Source organism: Mirounga leonina, unplaced genomic scaffold (genome assembly GCF_011800145.1).
Source record: "Mirounga leonina isolate KUSES-001 unplaced genomic scaffold, KU_Mleo_1.0 Mir_448, whole genome shotgun sequence".
NCBI lineage: Eukaryota > Metazoa > Chordata > Mammalia > Carnivora > Phocidae > Mirounga > Mirounga leonina.
In genome coordinates, this window is record NW_023270758.1 from 507,840 (window position 1) to 524,528 (window position 16,689).

General features: G+C 45.5%; 1 long non-coding RNA gene across 3 annotated transcripts; it reads right to left on the reverse strand.

Moving 5' to 3' along the window:
* Positions 1-1,136: 1,136 nt before the first annotated feature.
* On the reverse strand, positions 1,137-6,405 carry LOC117999122. 3 transcript variants are annotated; one of them, XR_004676220.1, is made up of 3 exons: positions 6,275-6,405; positions 4,422-4,609; positions 1,137-3,408 (listed from the first exon to the last, which is right to left on the reverse strand). It is a non-coding gene; the product is annotated as an uncharacterized LOC117999122 (long non-coding RNA). The 3 variants fall into 3 exon arrangements; XR_004676221.1 differs by having other exon boundaries at positions 4,418-4,609; XR_004676219.1 differs by lacking the exon at positions 4,422-4,609.
* Positions 6,406-16,689: the final 10,284 nt, after the last annotated feature.

Below are 16,689 nucleotides of genomic sequence, written 5' to 3' on the forward strand. Positions count from 1 at the left end.
GGACTCTATCCCAGGACCCTGGGATCACGACCTGAGCTGAAGGCAGATGCTTAACCGACTGAGCCACCCAGGCGCCCCCAAGAGAACTTTCTAACACTCTACTTATGTGCTGAGCACAGAGTATAGAACTGGTTCATTGTAGGCACTCAGCAAGTTAATCTCAGATCGAATCAAGGGACAGACAGGTGGTCTGTCCAGACACCATAAAGCCCATTAGTCTCACAGTCCTGACTCCCATAATATAATGTTCAAGAGATATGATGTAGAAATAGACTACTTAAGGGACTCTGAGCATTACTTTACCTCTCTAGGCCTCACTTTCCTTATTCCTAAAATGGGGCTGGTAATAATTCCTACCTGGTGGGATTGCCATGAGGATAAATGCAACAATGTATAGAAAGTGCTTAGAATCTGGCATATTAATCAATAAGGATTCAGTTTGTTTTAAATTAACAACACATATTTCAGATTCAAAACTATTTGAAAGTCACATGATCTATGTTAATTGCAGCCAATCCAATCTTACCTGCAGCCCTCCCTCCCCCAAGCCTGTTTCCTCATTCACCTGTACATTCCTCCACTTTAACCCCACCACACCCCTCGGGATCTCTGTGCCATCTCTCCCTGCCAAGCAACCCGGAAGCTTGCCGCATCATCTTCCCTTTAATGGGCCTTAATAAAAACCCTTAACCAAGTCTGTCATCACTGTCAGCAGGAGGTGAGTAAGCAATTAGCATTCCTTACTTAATGGGCCAGTATTTCTCTTGGGGTGACAGTACCAATTAGGAGATGGAAATAAAGTTTTAATCTTGTTCCCTGATGGACACAGTATAATTTGTGGTACAACCCCTTTTCTTCAGGGCACCACACAGGTGAATTTGAGAACACCTTTACCTGGGGTGGCACTAGAACCGTGACCTAGAGGTCATCATCTTCTTATAAGTTAGGCTTTAGAAGTAATGCTTCTCGTGCTCTAATGGTGGCCGTACAAATCTATCCAGGCTAGGTTGGAAGGCATGAAGCCATGAATCTAGAGCAAGTGATTGATAAAAAGGAACACAGAGGATGCATTTCTGGCGATTAAGAAAGCATCACGTACCAAGAGATGCCTGGAAGAAATGTAGAGAATGTATTTCTGGTTGGATAAAAAGAAAGGCAACTATTTATTGAACACCTACTATGCTGGGGTTAAAGCAGGAAATAAAAGACCCAAATCCCTTCCTTCATGTTGTTTACATTGCAGTTTAAGGGTCGTGGGGGACCAAGGGGCCAAAGGAAAAAGAAAGTTTGGGCAATGGTGGTAAATGTTTTAAGGTTAGTGGTGATCACGAGTAGCTTCTTCAAGGTAGATCTCCAAGGACAAATGGAAGACCTTGGAACCTTGATCTTGGCTGGCAAGAGGAGTGGAGAAACCCCAAGAGCTCAAAGAGCTTTGTGGGGAGAGGCTGAGAGCTTCTCCCCAGCTCTTGGGCAGGACTGGAGAGGGCTGATGGAGAGCAAGGGGACCTGTGACCTAGTTTGGTGGCTGGGAGGGAGTTCTTGGAGACATGGTAAAGGGTTGGTGGGATGTGGTAGTGTGAACTCAGAAGCAAGCTTGACTTGCTGGGTGCTGGTGGCTAGAGGAATCAGGGTTTGGGGACTGAGGACGCTATGGAGTAATGTACTAGTTATGGGCATGTGCCTTGAGATCAAACAGACCTGGGTTTGAGTTGGGGTCTGCCACCTGCAGTGTGTAACCTTGGGAAGTTTTTTACTTTCTCTGTAGATGGAAACTTCAGTTTCTTCATCTTTAAAGTGGGAATAGTGCTGTAGCTTGGTTGTATGGATTTAGCAGGCGCCTGACACAATTATCCTGTTTGCAAAATTGCCTATGCATGGGCTGATTCACAGCCGCCTCTGGAGGGTGCCTGGGTGGAAACATGCCTCCTTCTCCTCGGACCCGTCATGGCCATCATCCCAAGGCGGTGAGCTGCCCAGACATCCAGGGCTTCTCGGGGTCTACTCCAGCTGGGCAAGGGGCTCCTGGCTGCCTCTGTGTCCTTGCACTTAGAGGCCTCTTTTCACTTTGTTTTTAAATATTTCCCGAAGCTCTAATTGCTATACTTCCTCAAATGTTTTTAATACAGGCAATCAGTGAGTACTGCAATTAGGAGAGCCTAATTGCCATCGGCATTCTTTCTCTTCTCTCAGAAACCACCATTGGAACAGTCACAAATAAACCTTAATGAAGACCAAAGATCTTTCTCTAGTCAAAAGCCGTTTGTAATCATGATCTGTTATTGTCAAAGCCAGCAGGTGGAGGGGACCTTGCAAGGGCTGCTACATATTCAGTGGCAGGAGGAGCAGGGAGAGGTGTGGCTGGGGTCCGGGAGGACGTGAGCAAGGCAGGCTTAGGGCAGGGGGTCTGTGGTCCTTGCAGGTGCCCCAGAGGGCTTGCATTCCATCTCCATATTGTTGCACTTTAATGTATTTATTTGGCCAATGAAGTCTCTTGAGTCACTCTTTTAAAAAAATTCTCAAGATGCAGCACGTGAATGGGAAAGTGTACGCGCTGTAAGAGTTGATGAGCCTTTAAATATATATATAGACCCCATGTAACCACCACTCGGATCAAGATTTAGAACATTTCCAACATCCTGGGAGGCTCCCTCCTGCCTTTCTACGGAGTATCTGTTGGGGTGGAATCAGAAAAGCAGAACCGCAATGAGAGTTAGATTATCAGAAATGATAAGAATTTGACCTGACCCAACCATGGGACCATCTGGGGGACATGAAAGTCCAAAAGAGGGCATAGGGAAGTCCGAGAAAAGGTGCTCACTTGAAGCATGGACACAGGTGCGCGAGTCAGATATTGCAGAGAAGCCTGGAAGCGGGTCCTGTCCAGCTGTAGGAGTGAGAGCCCGGAGGGGCTGGTGCAGAAACCCATGGAAGGCTGTAGGCACATTGGAGCTGCTGCCTCTGTGAATTCACACAGAAGCATCCGGTGGTGGATCAGGTCCCTGTGGGTCAGCAAGGAGTTCAGGAAGAAGGACGAGATGTGACATGGGAAGAACAGAGCTGGGGTGAGCTGGAACTTGGCAGCACCCCTGCGTCTGGCTCTTGCCACCTGGAACCTTCGATGGTACCGCCTCACAGCTGCCTCCCACACCCCCCTCAGCTTCACTTTGGCAGTCTTAACCTGGAACCACACGGGAAGATGATTCTGGGAAGCCTGGCCCCCAGTCTAAGTAGGCTGACAGTAGAACAATCCAGCACAGTGGAAAAATGTCTGTGCCCACTAGATGTGGCTCATGGGGTTGTGTCCTTCAGCTGGAAGACGTAGGGTCTTTGAGGGTGTGTTTCAGTTGCACAACACCTAGAACGGCACCTTTCCCAGGGTTGGCACGGGGAAGGAGTTCTCCGGCTGTGCTATGGGAAACAAAGGCAGAAGAAAAATTACTCAATTTCCTTACTACTTGCAGCCCATTGACAAGTCCTTGAGGCAGGCAGAGTGCCATTCCTCTAGGGACTCAGCTGCCTGGATGTTGACACTTTGTGAGGGGGAAAAAGGCAATCTTCGCCGGACCCCCTGGATCCTGTAAGTCTACTTTAACATACAACAATTCCTCTATCTCTACCCCCCCCATACATGTTGGCAATCATCCCCCAAGTATATGACCCACTGATACACATTTGAAGGGTCTCACTGAGTAAGCGACAGGCGGGGTTAGGTAGGGAGGGATAGGTAGGGGGGCTACATGATCAGGCTCACAGAAATCCCAGAAATGCTGAGGTGTAAGGAAACTGAAGATAAGGGAAAACACCAGACCACTCTGCTCTGGAGGTCAGAGGTGGGGTGGTTTTATGGCAATCACATTGTGACCACCAAAGAATAACCAGACCCCAAAGAAGAAGTAAGCCATTAAAGATGTGATCACCAGTCCTTACTCAAACCAAGACATCACAAGAATAATACTCCCCGGTCCGTTCTAAATAAGAGACTGTCGGTGGAGGCCCACGTTGGCAACCCTGTCAAGACCCCTCTCAGTCCTGAGAGCTTTTTTTCTGTATACTTGCTTCATAAAACTCTATCTGGTTCGGATTCTCAGACGGTGGCCAAGGTCACTGTGCTTTAGCATGGTGGTCACGGGGCATGGGGAGGTCGGGGTGGGGAGGGTGGGGGGTGTGGTTCTCAACCTTGGCTGCACAATGGAATCATCTGGGGAGCTTTACAAAATGCTGATACCTGCCTGGCGCTCCCCCCCCCCCCCCCCCGAGACTTGGATATAATTGGTCTGCGGTGCAGCCTGGGCATCATCGGGGATTTTAAAAAAATCTCCCTAGATGATTTGAATGGGCAGCTAAGGTTGTGGGGCAGGACTTGCTGCTGGGCAGGCTGACTCTTCTTCCAGGGGCTTTTTGCCGATCTCCCCTGTACCTACTGCTCTTTTTCCTTCTGCGCTCATTGCTTCTGGCTTGCAGATCAGCTGGCGATAAAATCTGGAACATAGGGCAGCCAGAAACTTTCCTTAAGCCTCAAGGCCAAATGGCCTCCTTCCATCCAGTCGACCAGAGGTTCCTGCACGTGCCCAGACTCTTCCCTCTTCTCCCCATGATTGCGAGGGGGAGTCTGCAAGGTCAGAGAGAAGCTATCTGCGCATAGGTCCATTCATCGGGGGGCAGAATTCTCAAGCTAAACTCCCCAGCTGTGATGTATAGCACAGGGCCCACAGTTAACAAGACTGTTTTGTATATTTGCAAGTTGCTAAGGGAGCAGATCTTAAAAGTGCTCATCATTTAAACACACAGAAATGTTGACTATGCGAGGTATGGATGTGTTATTTAACCCTATTGTGGAGATCATTTTGCAACATATACATTATATCAAAGAATTACATTGTATGCCTTAAACTTACACAATGTTAATGTCGATGATAGCTCAATAAAGTTGGGGGAAAAAGAGGGAAAAAAAAAATCCTTGGACTCTTAAATTATCTCCTTCTTTGAGTCCCACCCAAAGTCAAGTGAATCAGACTCTCAGGGAAGAGGGTCCTGGCCATAGGCATTTTTGTATTTTATATAATTTTGCTAATTTTATAAATACTTGTATGGAGTTCTATTACAATAGAATACACAAATTTTAACTGTACAGCTCAGTGAATTTTTACAGAAATATATACCCATGTACCACTATTTGATAAAGCTATAGAACTTTCTGGGGCGCCTGGGTGGCTCAATCTGTTAAGCATCTGTGTTCTGCTCAGGTCATGATCCGGAAGTGGGAGAGTGAAGTTCTTGTCTCTCAAGGTCAAAGAATGAATCTCGCGGATAAAGGAGAGTGAGTAAAGCGATAGAGTTTTATGAAGCAAGGATACAGGAAAAAAAGCTCTCAGGAGTGAGAGGGGTCCCAATAGGGTTGCCAGTGAGGGCTTTTAGGGTTGGCCTTGAGGGGGGGAGATGAACCATGAGAGACTATGGACTCTGAGAAACAAATTGAGGGTTCTAGAGGGGAGGGGGATGGGGGGATGGGTTAGCCTGGTGATGGGTATTAAGGAGGGCACGTACTGAATGGAGCCCTGGGTGTTATACGCAAATAATGAATCATGGAGCGCTACATCAAAAACTACCGATGTACTGTATGGTGACCAACATAATAAAAAAAAAAAAGGAAAAAAAATAAAATAAAAAAAAAGCGCTAATCAGGGAACTTAAATCTTTTTGACTTCTCTACTGGCGACACTATTGATTAGGGACTAGCGATAACATCTTCACTGGCTTACTTCTTTTTAGGGTCTGGTTATTTTCTGTTGACCACGGGAGACTGTCATAAATAAGACTTCCCCTCGGACACCTAGGGCAGGGTAGTCTGGAGTGTTCCCTTATCTCTGGTTTCCTTATGCTTCCACATTTTTGGGATTTCTGTGAGCTTGACCACGGAGCCCCCCCATCTATCTCTCCCTACCTAGCCCCACCTGTCCCAGGGTCCTGCTCAGCGGGGAGTCTGCTTCTCCCTCAGCCTGCCTTTCCCCCTGGTTGTGCTCTCTCTGTCAAATAAATAAATAAAATCTTAAAAAAAAAAAGCTATAGAACTTTCTAGCATCAACACTCTAAGCTCCTGTATGTCCCTCCCAGGCAGTAACTGCCCCTCACCCCCACTGCAGGGAACCACTATTCTGACTTCTCTCACCTAGATTAGTTTTGTCTGCACTTGAACTTCACGTAAATGGCACCAAGCAGTATACACACTCTTTTAGATCTAGCTTCTCTCTCTTCACTGAATGTCTGTGAGACTCACCTGTGGTGCACGGGGCAGCTGTAATCCACTCCATCGACTGAACAGGTCCCAATGTATCAATCCATTCTATTTATGATAGAAATTTGATTGTTTTCCACTTTTGGCTACCATAATAAAAGCTCCCATGGTCATATTTGTACATATCTTTGGCTGTAACTCATTTTGGGGTGTGTTTGTTTTTCTTGGGCATGTTGCAAGTGGAATCGCCAGGACAAAGGGCAAGTGTATGGTTCGTGTTTACAGACAGGAAATAGGCATGTCGTTTTTCTTTTTGAAACTCCTAAGGTGGTTCTAATGTGTTGAGAATAACGTATCTGGAGGGTAAAGAGAGGCGCTTTCAGTAAATGTGGGGCTGCATTGTAATAAAGCCCAAGTCAAGAAAAGGGTGGCTGTGTCTTTAGCATAATAAGGTCAGATTTATTATTTCTCAAGTGTTAAAAAAACAAAATTCAACCAAGTAGATTTGAAGATTTAATTGGCTTTATTAAGTGATTCATGACTCAGGCACTGTTCCATCCAGCAAGTAGAGTGAGCTCTGAGGAATCCTACGAGATGGAAAATTTTTATAGGAAGAAGGGAGGGATGGGAGGTTATTAGCAAAAGAAAAGAAAAGAAAGGATTGTTTCAGGCAAGGTCACCTTCCCTTAGAGGGTAGGGCAGGGGGCTCATTAGGTAGATTACCTCATTTTACTATGGAGGAAGGAGAGCCCATGTGACAGATTTCCTCATTGGTGCTGATCAGAAAAATCCCAGAATAATTGGCTTAAAATTCTGGAGAGAGGATGAACCTGCAGTTAAGTCTTGGTTTGCTGTCCTGGGGGCAAGTGACTCCACCTTGGCCTTGTGGCTCTCTTTTTAACACCCTCAATCTTGTCCTTAACTTCCTCCCACTCTGAAGCCAGCCTGTGTCCCCAGATGTCCTTTCCTTAAAATCTGCTCTCCCTGTCCTGCAAAAATCAAGCCCCAGCCACCTGAGCTGCCCCACGCTCGAGGACTCTGGTGGTTGCTGTCCTCTGCTCTCTGGCTGGTGGGGAGGGTTGAGCTCTGATCTCTCTTTCTCCTGGTTTCTCAATGTGGAGAGAAGGAAGGGTCCTGGTCCCATGGATGAGGGGTGCAAGGACAAAGGGGGATGCTCTTCCGATTCAGCCATAGCTTGCTTTCTCCTAAGGTAGCCCAAATGACACTCCCTCCTTGCTTCCCTGAGGATAGACTTACTAATCGAAGACCACCCCCCCCACCGGGACCCCCCTGCTTTGGTAACCTCAAAAGGCTACACAGGGAAAACCTGCCAAATAGGGGAGAGGTGTGGGCTCAAGCCAGTTCTGAGTTATTTTGGAGAAACGTTAAGATTTATTACTGTACTGACTCCCGCCCTATGTTGTGAAATATTTAAAATCTAATACAGACGAGGCTAACACAATTATTGAGGAATATGAAAGTGTTAATGTTTCAGAGAACTGATGCTACCCGGGCCCAATATTAATCAGTAGGAAGCTTACTATTCAAACAGAATTGGAATGAACTGGCCTGCTTTAACTGTCTCTCTTTGTGTTCAGAGAGGACATTATCTTCTCAAGGGTGGAATGGCTTCCATTTGCATAATGTCATTCCTTTTGTTCCTTCTGTTGTCCCAATGATTGCTTTAGAATATTCGACCTCTGCTACTCCTCCTATCTTTCTTGCCAATAATGATTGTCCTCTTCCCTCTTGATATGTAAAGTGTGGGTAAACTGAGCCACTTCAAAGCGCAAGGCTTCCTGCGAATCCCCCTCCGCTGGGCTGGTGATTAACACGTTGGCAGTGGGGAGCCAGAGACTGGATCAGAGTAGGGAGAGAGAAGCTGGCTCCCTGGGCTCCCTGCTGAATGGAAGTGTCTTATTACCTGATGGGAGAGGGTGAGTTTGAAGAAAACAGATCTGAATTTTAGAAAGTCTCCTTCCTGAGATAGACTTGAAGTGGGGATTGCTTGTTGCCTTGTGGTTAATAAAATCTGCTAAGTTTCTGCAACTCAGCTGTTCTGCCTTCTCTAAATTGTCCTGAGACCTTAAGGGGCAAGGATACCGGGGCTGAGGATGGAATAGGACTAGTATTGGTAACTATGTAATACGTTTTCATTTCTCAAGCACTGGCTATGAACTGGTCGTGTGTTAAGTGCCGCACAAGCATCGCCTTTAGTCCTCACCTCACCCAGTGAGGTGGATTCTACTGTTATCCCCATTTTGGAGTATGGGGAAGGAAAACCCTTTTCCTCTATCCTCTTACGTTCGGTACCTGGGTCATGTAAATTAAACTGACAAACGATAAGTTAACAGGAGAAGATGCAAAAAAAAAATGCTTATAATTTTTCATGCACACCAAGATCTCACAGAAAAGGAATAAAAACTCAAAGTGGGGTGGGAGGATGGGTTAGCCTGGTGGTGGGTATTGAGGAGGGCACATTCTGCATGGAGCACTGGGTGTTATGCACAAACAGTGAATCATGGAACACTTCATCTAAAACTAATGATGTAATGTATGGGGATTAACATAAGAATAAAAAAAACCTATACTATATTAAGACTTGTTTAAAAAGTTATCAAAGGATCATTCATATGCTATGAATAAACTCAGCTTAAGTATTAAAAAAAAACCAACAAAAAAACCTCAAAGTGGTTAGGCCTGAGAGCTTATATACCATTCTCACAAAGGGTGATAAATTTATGGAGAATTATGGAGAAGTGACAACAAAAAGGAAAGAGGTTTGGGCTTCAAAGGGCAGTAGAGGGTGAGAAATTAAATATCTGGGGGAACTGATGGAAGGTAAGGGTTATTTCAGTAAGATTTGTTTATGCAGATTCAAGTTGGTACCAGTGTTAAACCCATTTCCTTTTCCTGGTGTGGGAATGGGGAGTTGGGGGACAGCTTCACAAAGGGAAATTTAGGCCCTGCCTTTAGGCAGAAAGGGGGAGGGTAGAGATATTTTTTTTCTTAAATCTGCCATTTCTTGATTGCCTTCAGCTCAAAATAATCCTTCTGTATGCTAAGGGGGTGGGGCATATTTTGACTTGGCGTATCCTGATCCCCCCCTCTAGCAGCTGAGTAAACTAAAGTATCAAGCACAACTTGCCTAAAGTCAAAGAGCAGGGACTTGAACTGGGTCTGTTTTAAAGACAGGAAAGTGGGGTTGGGGCAGCAGGGGCAGGAGGTCAAGGTCATGTAGCTCAAAATTTCTGCTCTTCCAAGCTCCGTTAGCCCCCTCGGGACACTCAATACAGAGGAAGAAGTGGCCAGACTTCTAAAGAGATGAGCAGTAGCAGGAGAGAGAGAAAGACCTGGGAGGATGAGGACCTGTGAGTCAAGGCAAGAAACTTCTATCAAGGAGGCTGGGAGTCAGAACAAAAAGGTCAGAAACCAGAGATGAGTCAACCCCAGAAGTGGGGAATAAAACTCAGGATTTATGCTGTTTAACAAGACAGTAGGGAGAGAGGAGGAGGCAGGGAGGGAAGTGGATATTAAGGGTTAAAGCTATACAGAGATTTATTGCAAGGAATTGGCAAATGTGGGCTGGCTGGATGAATCTGAAATCTGGAGGGTGGGCCATTATGAGGTGTAGGCTAGAAACTCTTGGGCAGCGTCTGATGCCGCTATGCACAGGGGGAATTTCTTCTTTAGAAAAGCCTCAGTTCTGGGGCACCTGGGTGGCTTAGTTGGTTAAGTGGCAGGCTTTTTGATTTCAGCTCAAGTCATGATCTCGAGGTCCTGGGATCAAGCCCTGTGTTGGACTCCACACTCAGCGTGGAGCTGGCTTGAGATTCTCTTCCTCACCTTCTCTGCCCCTCCCCCCCATCAAATAAATAACTAAAGTCTTAAAAAAAAAAAAGCCTCGGTTCTGATCTTAAGGCCCTTCAACTGATTATATCAGGCCCACCCAGATTCTTGATAATAAGCCACTTAAAGTCCAGTGATTATATATGTTAATCACATCGCAACATTTCTTCACAGCAACACCTGCATTAGTGTTGGATGGAATAACTGGGTGATTCACATAAAACTGACCCTCACAATGCTCAATAAACTCTTGCTGAATCAATAAGTAACAATAAGCTAGTATTTATTGAGCAGTTAATAGATACCAGGCACTGTCCTAAGAACTTTGTATGTATTAATTATTTTCCCTTCCCAACACATTTATAAAGTCAGTATTATTATTATTTTTTCATTCTCAGTATCTATCTATCTATTTATTTATTTTATTCTTATGTTAATCCCCATACATTACATCATTAGTTTTAGATGTAGTGTTCCATGATTCATTGTTTGTGCATAACACCTGGTGCTCCATGCAGAATGTGCCCTCCTCAATACCCACCACCAGGCTAACCCATCCTCCCACCCCCCTTAAAGTCAGTATATTATTACTTGTGTCCAACATTAGTGCTACTTATCAATCCGTATTTGCTCTTCTTTCTCTAGGAATGTGGTAGGTTTTTACTTTGCTGTCCTCCTTCAAATTCAGTAGAGCCATATGACTCATTTTGTTCAATGGATTTGAGCAGGAATGATGTGTTTCCCTTCCAGGCAGGCACATTTAAGAGCCAGCTTATCACCTCCCTTTCTTTTCATCTTCTCACTTTGACCAGCAATGTCCAGATGGCGGACATTGGGACTCTTGGAGCAGGCAACGTGAGCAGATCCCCGGCTGACCACACTGGACACGTAGCCTGTGTTTTAAGCTCCTGATACCTTGGGGTTGTTTGTTTCCACCGTATAACCCAATCTATTCCAATGATCTCATTTTGTAGAAAAGGAAACTGAGGCACAGGGCAGGAAAGTAACTCGTCCAAAGTCACACAACTAGGAGCTGGGATTCAAACTCAATCATCATTGAGTCCTTACAGTCTAGAACCCTAGAATGACTCAGATTGCCATTTTTTTTTGTCTCTAAAACTTGATTCTTCAGCTTTCCCTTTGGGAGAGACTTTTACTTCCCCACCCCCCACCCCACACATTTGGCAACGTCTGGAGACATTTTTGGCTGTCACCACTTGGCGGGGGAGGGGGATTTGTGCTCCTGGCATCTGGTGGGTAGAAGCCAGGGCTGCTGCTTAACAGCCTTTGTCGTCCCGCCCCCTCCGCCCCAACCAAAGAGCTATCCAGCCCCAAATGTCAACAGCACAGCTGGAACGAAGCCCTGATTTTCCTCTTGAAATTCCTCTGTTCCTTAAGTTAACCACAGTTGGCTTCTTTTGCTTGCAACCAGAGACTTGGTTGGGTTGTCATGAGTTAGTTAATTAATTAATCGAAAACAGTGGGGTGTCAGTGCTAGGGCTGGTCTTATTTGACATTTGCCTAACTGATCTGGAGGAGTGAGGGGTGTGAGCCCCACATTCCCTGGTGACACTTCGCTGTGCCAGGTAGTGAAATGCCAAGCCACTGGTGATAAGCTGCAGGAAGATCTCACCAGGCTGTGTGAGTGGGCCGAGGAATTGCCAAGGATGAGCTTCAGTGTGGGCAAGTGCAAGGTGCTGCGTTTGGCAAAAAATAATCTGAGCTATACTTAGAGGTTGGAAAAGGATGAAACAGGAGAGAAGAAAACAGATGCAAATGCAAAAGACTTCAGGAAGTGATTCCCAAGCCTGATTCTCAGACTCACCTGAGCTCTAGACAATACTGATGCTCAGGCCCTTGCCCCAGGATATACTTGATCCAAGGTCTGGGCCATACTGCTTAGGCCTGCTTTTTATCTTCTATGGGAATACAGACCCAGTTTTCCCAGATTTTCTGATTTCCAAAAGAAGCCAAAGATAGGGCGCCTGGGTGGCTCAGTCGGTTAAGCGACTGCCTTCGGCTCAGGTCATGATCCCGGAGTCCCGGGATCGAGTCCCGCATCGAGCTCCCTGCTCAGCAGGGAGTCTGCTTCTCCCTCTGACCCTGCCCCCTCTCATGTGCTTGCTCTCTCTCATTCTCTCTCTCTCAAATAAATAAATAAAACCTTAAAAAAAAAAAGAAGCCAAAGATACTGGCTTTTCTGTGTAAGTTCCGACTTTCCCCTTTTTATGGTAACTTTTAATTTTGAAATAATGTCAAGCCTATAGGAAGAAAATGCCAAGAATGGCATCAAGAGCTTCTATAGCCTATACTCCGATTCACCGGTTGCTACCATTTGTCCCATTTGCTTTGTCATTGTAAATTCCCAATTTTTGGAAACATCCTATGGATCAAGCTACACAAGAATGTGAATGGACTTTAGTCTTTAAACTATCAGTTGGGGACTTCTGAAGGTCAAGCTCACTTCACACCCATCCAATAAGAATCTCTGCGGTGGATTCTAGACATTTGTATTTTTAAAAATTTCCTCCAGATGAAGCTAATGGGCAACTAGGGCTGAGAACCACTGGTCCTGGTCCCTCATGGTGAGTCCATCCCCCTTATTGACTGAGGGTTTAGGCAGACATGTGACGCCATTAGTGTGAAAGATGAAAAGACTATGGGTTCTTGAATTTATCTTTGAGCTGCTGAATGAACTAATCTTGGGGCCCCTTTATCTGGGGATTTCTTTTTTTTTTTAATTTTTATTGTTACGTTAATCACCATACATTACATCGTTAGTTTTTGATGTGGTGTTCCATGATTCATTGTTTGTGTATAACACCCAGTGCTCCATGCCGAACGTGCCCTCTTTAATACCCATCACCAGGCTAACCCATCCTCCCACCCCCCTCCCCTCTATAACCTTCAGTTTGTTTTTCAGAGTCCATCGTCTCTCATGGTTCGTCTTGGGGATTTCTTTTTACAGGGGATACATGTTTCTTAAATTGTATGGTAAAGATGACTGGTCACCTGCTAAAGATTCATGTATACCTTATATTATATAGAGTTCTACTTATTACCTGGTAGGGTAGAGGCCACGGTGCAGGTGGGCCCAAGATGGGCCACTTTGGAGTGAAGACTATTTTGAATCTAAAAGCGATCAGAACCCAGAAGATTCAGGAAAAGCTCTGTACCTCCCCCACAACTGCCTAAAAAGAATTTAGGTAGAGAAACTGCTCCAGGAAGAGAGCTATCACCATAGATAAGCACATTATGATGGAAGCTAGGTATGGTGGACAGGGAGCGACCCAGCAAGATCTGTTCAAAGTCCTCTATATGTCCCACTCTTTCTGAGTGATCCAGAAACATTTATTTACCAAACATATACTCTTTTGATTCCCCTGTGAATCACATTCCTTCCCTTTGAAGTCCCAGAACCCTACCCCCTTCTCCTTACTTCAGAATGATATGTATACCTTATTTTGCTTGTCTTTGGAATTTCCACGTCTGCGTGGATTCCCCATATACACTCTATTAAATTTGATTTTCTCCTGTTAATCTGTCCTATGTCAATTTGTTTTCTTAGTCTGGCTAGAAGGAACCTGAAGGGGATAGGACATTCTTGAACCCTGACAGAAGAAACTCTCCAACCATGGATGACATTTTCAGCAGCCCCTTCCTTGGAATCCAGATGGAACCATGTGACTCGTTCTCACTACCGGAATGTGACATGAAGTGGGTCACTTCTGGATTAGAGGGATTGAGTTTAGGTGCATGATCCTTCACCTCCTCACCCCACCCTTCACTCCCTCTACCCAGGTGGATAACATCAGGTCAACCCTGGAGCCACAAGATGGCCTAACTGTAAGGCAGAAGCAATTTGGTTTCCTGAGTTAGAGCCTGGGGCAGAGCCATCCAGGAGAGCTGCTCAGTCAGGAAACCTACATTGGACTTTGTGTGAGCAAGAAATTAGGTTTGTTGGGTTAAGCCTCTGAGGCTTTGGGGTTTGTTTGCTATGACAGACAACCTTGCCTGTCTAAGGAATACAAGCTATTTGAATTAAAATTGGGTGTTACTTGCAGCCCAAAGATTATTATTATTTTTTAAGTAAGCTCTACACTCAACGTGGGGCTTGAACTTATAACCCCAAGATCAAAAGTTGCATGTTCCACGAACTGAGCTAGCCAGGCGCCCCTTAATGATTCTTATTTATAGCATCAGAGAAGGACCCGTGAAGTCCAGACCACCATCTCAAAACTGGTTTTTGTTTGTCTGGTTTTATTTTTATTTACAAAGAGGCAATCAGCATTCCACAAATTTAATCTACCATCCAGGAGTCACTTGCTTTCAGCCTGGTGACTTGGCCTCATCATTGCCTTATGGTGGCTTTGATTCTAGACTGATGATTCGTTAGCCCTCAGACACTGTCACCTGGTTTCTGGTCCCTGGTTCTTCCTCTGTCTTGGCTCTTTCCTAACTGAACTGGCTCTGAGGTTGTGATTTCCCTTGTATAAACATCCTGACTAAATGCCATTCTGCTCTAGTTGTCCTGCTGTCCCTAAGAAGGACTCTCAGCCATCTGCATATGGCTGGCTGTTCTCCAGCTCTGGAAGCCTCCAGAGGCGCAGGTTCTAGTCTGTGCTCGTTTGGTAACTAGGAACAGGCAGGCACTTGGGCTTGCTCAAGGAAAAGGGGAGATTGTTGAACGGATGCAGATAAAGTCTCTCGGAGGAAATGGGAGAGGAAGCTCCCAGAAACCAAGGAAACCACGCTCTCCTTGTGATGGGACGGCTTTCTCTTAAACAGTTCTTAATGCATTCACCTTCTCTGCTTGCTTCTTTCACATGGTGGAACATCCACCAGATGAATAGCTCCACACTTGGCATGGAGGACAACAGTGGAGAATGAGACAGGTACGCTCCTCTCGTGGAACTTAACTTCTAGTCAGTAAACAAATACACACAAAATATTACAGACTTTTGAACTATCAAGGGATTAAGTATGGACTATACCAAAGAAAAACATCAGATCTCCTGTTGTGAATTGGTAAAGGAAGAGGTGACTTGTCAGCTTAGACCTGAAAGATGAGAAAGGGCCAGCCATATAAAGAGAGAAGTGATTTCAAGCAAGGTGCAAAGGCCCTGAGGCAGAACTATGTTTGGCTGGATCAAGGAACTGAAAAGAGAGGACACATAACTGGACGGTAGGCAGCAAGGTGAAAAGTGACAGAATAAAGTTAGACAGATTAGCATGGTCTCAATAATGAAAGACCCCGGAGACCATGGCAAAAATTTGGATTTTATTTACCTACAATGGGAAGCCTTTGCAGCGTTGTCCTCTTTTTTTGGGGGGGGGGGGGTTGTCCTCTTTTTACCTTGAATTTGGCCCACTGTTGCTGCCCGGGTCCCAAGGCTTCCTTATACCTTTTCTGTTCTGCTCCCTCTGGCCAACTAGCAACTGCTTTCTGTGTCTCTTAGTTAGAATTCCCAGCAGAGATTGTCTGATTGGCTCAATTTACCTTTTAAAGTCAAGTCACAAAGCCTAGGCCACTGGCCACCCTATGAATAGACAGGCTAGCCTCATGGGGCACCTGGGTGGCTCAGTGGGTTAAGCGTCCAACTCTTGGTTTCTGCTCAGGTCATGATCTCAGGGTTGTGAGATTGAGCCCCTGCATTCACACTCAGCAGGGAGTCTGCTTGAGATTCTCTCTCCTCTGCCATTCACCGCCCCCCTCAAAGTAAATAAATAAATCTTAAAAAAAAAAAAAAAAGGCTCAGCTAGCCGCAAATCAGGTGTAGGCTGTGATCTGGCCAACCATGCTCCAAGGCAAGTTCATGTCCAGTTCATTGTCGTGTCCACATGTTAAAGACTGTGGACAAAGCAGGCAATGATACAAGCTCTTTTTTTTTTTTTTTTTTTTAAAGATTTTATTTATTTATTCATGAGAGACAGAGAGGGAGAGGCAGAGGGAGAAGCAGGCTCCCAAGGAGCAGGGAGCCCGATGCGGGACTCGATCCCAGGACCCTGAGATCATGACCTGAGCCAAAGGCAGACGCTTAACCATCTGAGCCACCCAGGTGCCCCGAATTTCAAGACATTTTCCCTAATCCTTTACAGTTCTCTTTTACCTAACCTGTTCAAGTATTTTTTAGCATCTCACTTTTTTTTTTTAAGATTTTATTTATTTATTTGACAGAGAGAGAGATAGCGAGAGCAGGAACACAAGCAGGGGGAGAGGGAGAAGCAGGCTCCCAAGGAGCAGGGAGCCCGATGTGGGACCCGATCCCAGGACCCTGGGATCATGACCTGAGCCGAAGGCAGACGCCTAACCATCTGAGCCACCCAGGCGCCCAATGATACAAGCTCTTAGTGAAGTATTTCTAAAGGTAAGATTTAGGAAACTAGTATCTCACTGGACACCTAACATTAGACTTCTGAAAATACATATTAGGTTGTACCTAGTGTACTTAGGGTTCAAATTCAAAATCCCTAACATGCTTGTAATGTACATCCTCTGGATCTAGCTTTCTCTTAAGACTCACCTGATGCTACTTTCCCTCTCACTCTGAGCTCCAGCTTTGCTGGCTTTTGTTGGGGGAGGGGGTGGAGGGTGTCTCCAGCCTCAG